Raw genomic sequence first — 5,840 nt, forward strand, 5'->3', positions numbered from 1 at the left:
CTAGTGGGCAATGCCCAAATAGGCTTTATGCACTTCAGTCCTGACAGGATCAGGAAAGTTCTCCTGATGTGGTCATTGGTACATTACAAGTTTATCATTTGCATATTTATGCTTTGCTAGATCTAGGAGCTTATTTTTCCTATATAGCTCCTTATATAGTTGTTGACTTTGGAATCAATCCTAAAATCCTAGCAGAGCCCTTCTCAGTCTCTACCCCAGTGGGTAAATCTATCATAGCCCGACAGGTATACATGAATTATTCAGTTATGGTATCTCAAAAATTCACTTCGGTAGAATTAGTAGAATTAGAGATGACAGATTTTGATGTTATTCTCATCATGGACTGGTTTCATTCATGCTATGCTTCAGTTGACTGAAGAAACAAAATCCTCTATTTTTAGTTTCCAAATGAACCTGTCCTTGAGCGGAGGGGTAGTACTTCAACACTTAGGGGTCAGCTTATTTTCTACCTTAGGGTGAGAAAAATGATATCGAAGGGATGTATTTATCATCTTGTTCGATTTAGAGATTCTAGTTCTGACACTCCCAATTTTGAGTCAGTTCCAGTAGCATGTGAATTTCCAGATGTGTTTCTCAAAGATCTTCTCTAAGTCCCTCCCAAGTGGGAAATTGACTTCAAATAGACCTTCTTCAAGATACTCAGCCTATCTCTATTCCTCCATACAGAATGGCACCAACAGAACTCAAAGATTTAAAAGAAAAATTGAAGGATCTCCTAGATAAGGGATTCATCAGACCTAGCGTATCCCTTTGGGGTGCACCAGTTCTATTCATACGTAAGAAAGACGGTTCTCTCAGAATGTGTATAGACTACCGTCAGTTAAATAAATTCACAGTGGAGAACAAGTATCCACTTCCTAGAATTGATGACATATTTGACCAACTTTAAGGTGCCATTTACTTTTCTAAGATAGACCTCAAGTCAGGCAATCATCAGCTCAGAGTCAGAGAATGTGACATTCCAAAAATAGCTTTCAAACTCGGTATGGTCACTTCGAATTCCTAGTTATTTCATTTGGCCTTACCAATGCTCCGGTAGCCTTCATGGACTTGATGACCCGTGTGTTGAAGAAGTAATTAGACATATTCGTCATAGTTTTTATTGATGATATTCTTGTTTTCTCCCGCGGTGAGTATAATCATGCAAACCATCTCAGAATAGTATTACAAACTCTTAGAACCCATCAATTGGTCGCCAAATTCAGTAAGTATGAATATTGGCTAAGGTCAGTAGCTTTCCTTGGTCATATATATTTTTCGATGATGGCATTAGAGTTGATCCTCAAAAGATCAAAGCGGTAAGAAAAAGGCCCAGGCCCATCTCTCCATCAGATATTAGGAATTTCTTGGGTTTGGTTGGCTATTACTAGTTTTTTTTAAAGGATTTTCATCCATGGCATACCCCATGTCCATATTGACTCTAAAGAAAATCAAGTTCCAGTGGTCAGATTCTTGTGAGAAGAGTTTTTAGGAGTTGAAGACTCGACTCACTACAGCCCCACTTTTGACTTTACTAGATGGTTCAGATGGATTTGTCATATATTGTGATGCTTTCAAAATTGGTTTGGGGTGTGTTTTAATACAGAAAGGTAAGGTCATAGCCTGTGTCTCTAGGCAGCTTAAGCCCCATGAAAAGAACTATCTCACTCATTATCTTTAGTTAGCAGTTGTATTATTTTCCTTAAAGATTTGGAGGCACTATTTTTATGGGATTCATGTTGATGTTTTCATAGATCATAAAAGTCTACAGTATGTATTTTCTCACAAAGATTTAAACCTACGTCAGAGAAGGTGGTCAGAGTTGTTGAAAGACTATGACATGAGTGTTTTGTATCATTCGGGAAAGGCCAATGTAGTGGCTGATACTCTTAGTAGGATGTCTATGGGTAATGTTGCTCATGTGGAGGATTGTAAAATGAAGTTAGTTCAAAAATTTCATCAGCTTGCCCGACTAGGTGTTCGCTTAGTCGATTTAGCAGAGGGTAGTGTATGGGTACAGAATGGTTCGGAATTCTTTTTGGTTTTTGAGGAAAAAGAAAAGCAGAACAGAGATCCCAATTTAGTTAAACTAAAAGAGTCATTCAGAGATAAGGTTTTCTTCCAAGGGAGAGATAGTATGCTGCGTTGCCAGGGAAGACTAAGTGTGTCATGTGTGGATAGGGTGAGGCAGAGAATTCTTGTAGAAGTGCATAGTGCGTGCTACTCAATTCACCCGGGGGTCATTAAGATGTACCGTAATTTGTGGGAGGACTATTAGTGGAGCGAGATAAAGAGAGACATTACAGAGTTTGTAGCAAAGTGCTCGACATGTCAGCAGGTTAAGATCAAGCATCAGAATCCTAGTGGAACTATGCAGGAGTTTAGTATTGCCAATTGGAAGTGGGAGGAGGTGAACATGAATTTTGTAATGGGCTTTCCCCGTACTCTCTGCCAGCATGATTCGATTTGGATCATTATGGATAATATGACCAAATCAGCTCACTTCTTACCAGTTTGTACCTCTTATTTAGTCGAGGATTATGCCAAGCTCTATGTTAGAGAGTTGATCAGATTGCACAGAAATCCATTGTCCATCATTTCAGATAGAGGTATGCAGTTCACTTCTCACTTTTGGAAATCCTTCCAAAAGGATCTTGGTACCCAAGTTCACCTCAATGCAGTCTTTCATCCTCATACAGATGGTCAAGCAGAAAGGACCATCAGACTTTAGAAAATATGTTAAGAGCATGTGCCATTGACTTTTAGGGTAGTTGGGATGATCATTTTCCCTTGATTGAGTTCGAGTATAATAACAGTTATTATTCCAGAATTCAGATGGCTCCATTTGAGGCATTTTATTGGAGGAGATGTAGTCTCTCATTGGTTGGTTTGAAGTAGGCGAGGTCGCAGTAGTAGGGCCTGACTTGGTATTTGATACCTAAGAAAAAGTTCAATTGATCAGGGAAAGCTTGAGACATCTCAGAGCCAACAAAAACAGTATAAAGATGTGCGAAGAAAAGATATCGAGTTTGAGATTGGTGATTATGTGTATTTCAAAATCTCTCTTATGAAGGGAGTGAAGAGATTTGGCAAGAAGGGGAAGCCCATTCCCTGATATATCGGTCCTTATCAAATCCTCATCTATTTAGGAAAGGTAGCTTATGAGCTTGAGTTACCTTCAGACTTATCTTCAGTACACCCAGTGTTTTATGTCTCCTTGCTAAATAAGTGCATAGGTGACCCAGCAGTTGTAGTCCTAATAGGGGGCATTGATGTCTAGAACAACCTCTCTTAAGAGAAAATCCCAGTCAAAATTCTTGATTATCATATTCGCAGACTAAAGAACAAAGAGTTCCTCTAGTCAAAGTTCTTTGGCGGAATTATTCAGTTAAGGGAGATACTTGGGAAGCAGAAGCAGATATGCTGACCAAGTATCCTCACCTCTTCTCTGCAAACTCAGACTTAGCTCAAGGTAACAGTTTTTCTTGAAATTACTCAGTTCCATGCTCAGTTTATCTTTACAAACTTTGTATCAATTTAGTTGCATAGCATTCTTATATCATCCATACCTTCATGAAATAGGGTAGTCATATGCCATGACTTCAGAATTTAGTCATGCTTCATTATGCAAGTTTAGTATAAAAACTCAGTATATCAGTAGTTTCAGTCATGAAATCATGCTTCAGCTGTGCATGTCCAGTATATAAACTCAGTCTATCCGTATCCTCAGCTTAACCAGTCTCATTCAAGGACGAATGTTCCCAAGGGGGAGATATTGTAAGACCCACAAAATCCTAAGCTTAACTCAGTCCTTTAGAGCATAAAGAGAGGTCCCAGACTTAGAAATTTCAGCTCAGTGTTTATACTTAGAATTATTTTAGATTTCATAATTTGGGAATCTTGTTTTACAACACTTAGGACCTTAAAATGTCGATCCTTAGATTGAATCATGATCAGGTGTGTCAATAGGTCACTTCGGGATTATGAGCATCGTGTAGTGTCTGGGGTACCAGACTCGTGGCGTTACATGAACTAAAATACTGAAATAAACCTAAACAGTTCTTGGAATATAAGGACTCAACACTGCTGCTGGTGCTGGTACTCTGGGATGTTTAGGTGCGGTCGATTAACTGAGCATCTGAATATATGATATGAGACATCATAACGCAAAAAATAAGTATGCAGTTAGTACTTTGAATGTACTGGTATGCTTAATGAGGTTAGCAGATATGCATAGATAATAACTGAATGAATAAATAGCATAATCTAATTGATGTATAGTATGTAGGAAGCTATAAGATCTGAGAATACATGACTTAGCATATGATCTAATATTGGGATAGTCTGTAAATAGAAATATTGAAATATTGATACTGAATAACTAATAACTGTATGCCATGGTCAAGAAAGCCTGAACTCTAAACTGAATACTGGACTAAGACTATGGAAGCAATCATCTAACTGACATGCCCCAATAAGAGATTATTGGGGTCTAACTTGTATCCCCAGTTGGAAGGGTGTCAGTACCATACCACAGGTACTAACACTGCCATTCCTATTCCACCGTGATGCGCCCAAATCGCGGTGATTTACTATTTTAGAAATCCAAATGTGGTCCAAACCTCATCTAAAAAATTCAAAACTTACCTGAGACATGCTACTTACACCCCTAAACATAAATCAATTCAATAACTTATGTCTCGGGGTCGAAAAGCTAAATTTAAATATCATCGAAGTTAAAAGGCCAAAAGTAAAACTATGTCTTCAACCCTTAGCTAAATTTTCAGGTTCTAAAACCCTTGTACATGCACTATGGGTTGAACTGAGCTAAGGAAAATACGAGGTATTACAATATCTCCCCCTTGAGAATATTCATCTTTGAATGAGACTGATTAAGCTGAGAAAATACACAGGTACCGAGATTACATGCTGAATATGCATAATTGAAAACATGATTACATGACTGAGTCTGAAACATGGTGACTGACTGAACTAATTCACGAATGCATAGAATGACATGAAGATGACCACAAGGCTGTGAATGAGAATGGAAAAGAGATAATCTAAGGAAAAATATTACCTAGAGCTGAATCTGAGTTTGCTGAGAACAGGTGAGGGTACTTGGTATGCATGTTTTCTTCTGCTTCCCAATTAGATCCCTCAATGAATTGATTTCTCCAAAGAACTTTGACCAAGGGAACTTGTTTGTTCCTTTGTCTATAAATTTGACAATCAAGGATTTCAACTAGTATTTTTTTCGTAAGAAAGGTGGTCCTGAACATCTAACTTTCTCTAAAGGCTCTCCCTGATCAACTAACTTTCTCCAAAGCATTAAACATTGAATCTGGCCCTATCAATGCAGTCTTACCTACCTCAAACCAACCAATAGGAGATCTATATCTCCTTCCATTTAGAGCCTCAAATAGAACCATCTAAATACTGGAATGTAACTATATTGTAAGTAAACTCAATCAATATCAAGCGATCGTCCCAACTGCCCTTAAAGTTGATAACACAAGCTCTCAACATTACCTCTAAGGTTTGAATAGTCCTCTCTACCTGACTATCTATCTGATGGTGAAAGGGTATACTAAGATGAACTTGGGTCCCAAGACCTTTCGAAAAAGCCTTCAAAAAATGAGAGGTAAACTAAATATCTCTATCCGAAATAATGGACAACGGGACTCTATAAAATCTAACCAACTTTCTGATATAGAGCTTCGCATAATCCTCAGCTGAATAAAATGTATAGACTGGCAAGAAATGGGCTGATTTGGTCATTTTGTCCATAATAACCCAAATCGAATTATGTTGGCGACGTGAATGAGGCAACCCTATCA

This window comes from Capsicum annuum, chromosome 9 (genome assembly GCF_002878395.1).
Source record: "Capsicum annuum cultivar UCD-10X-F1 chromosome 9, UCD10Xv1.1, whole genome shotgun sequence".
Classification (NCBI taxonomy): domain Eukaryota; kingdom Viridiplantae; phylum Streptophyta; class Magnoliopsida; order Solanales; family Solanaceae; genus Capsicum; species Capsicum annuum.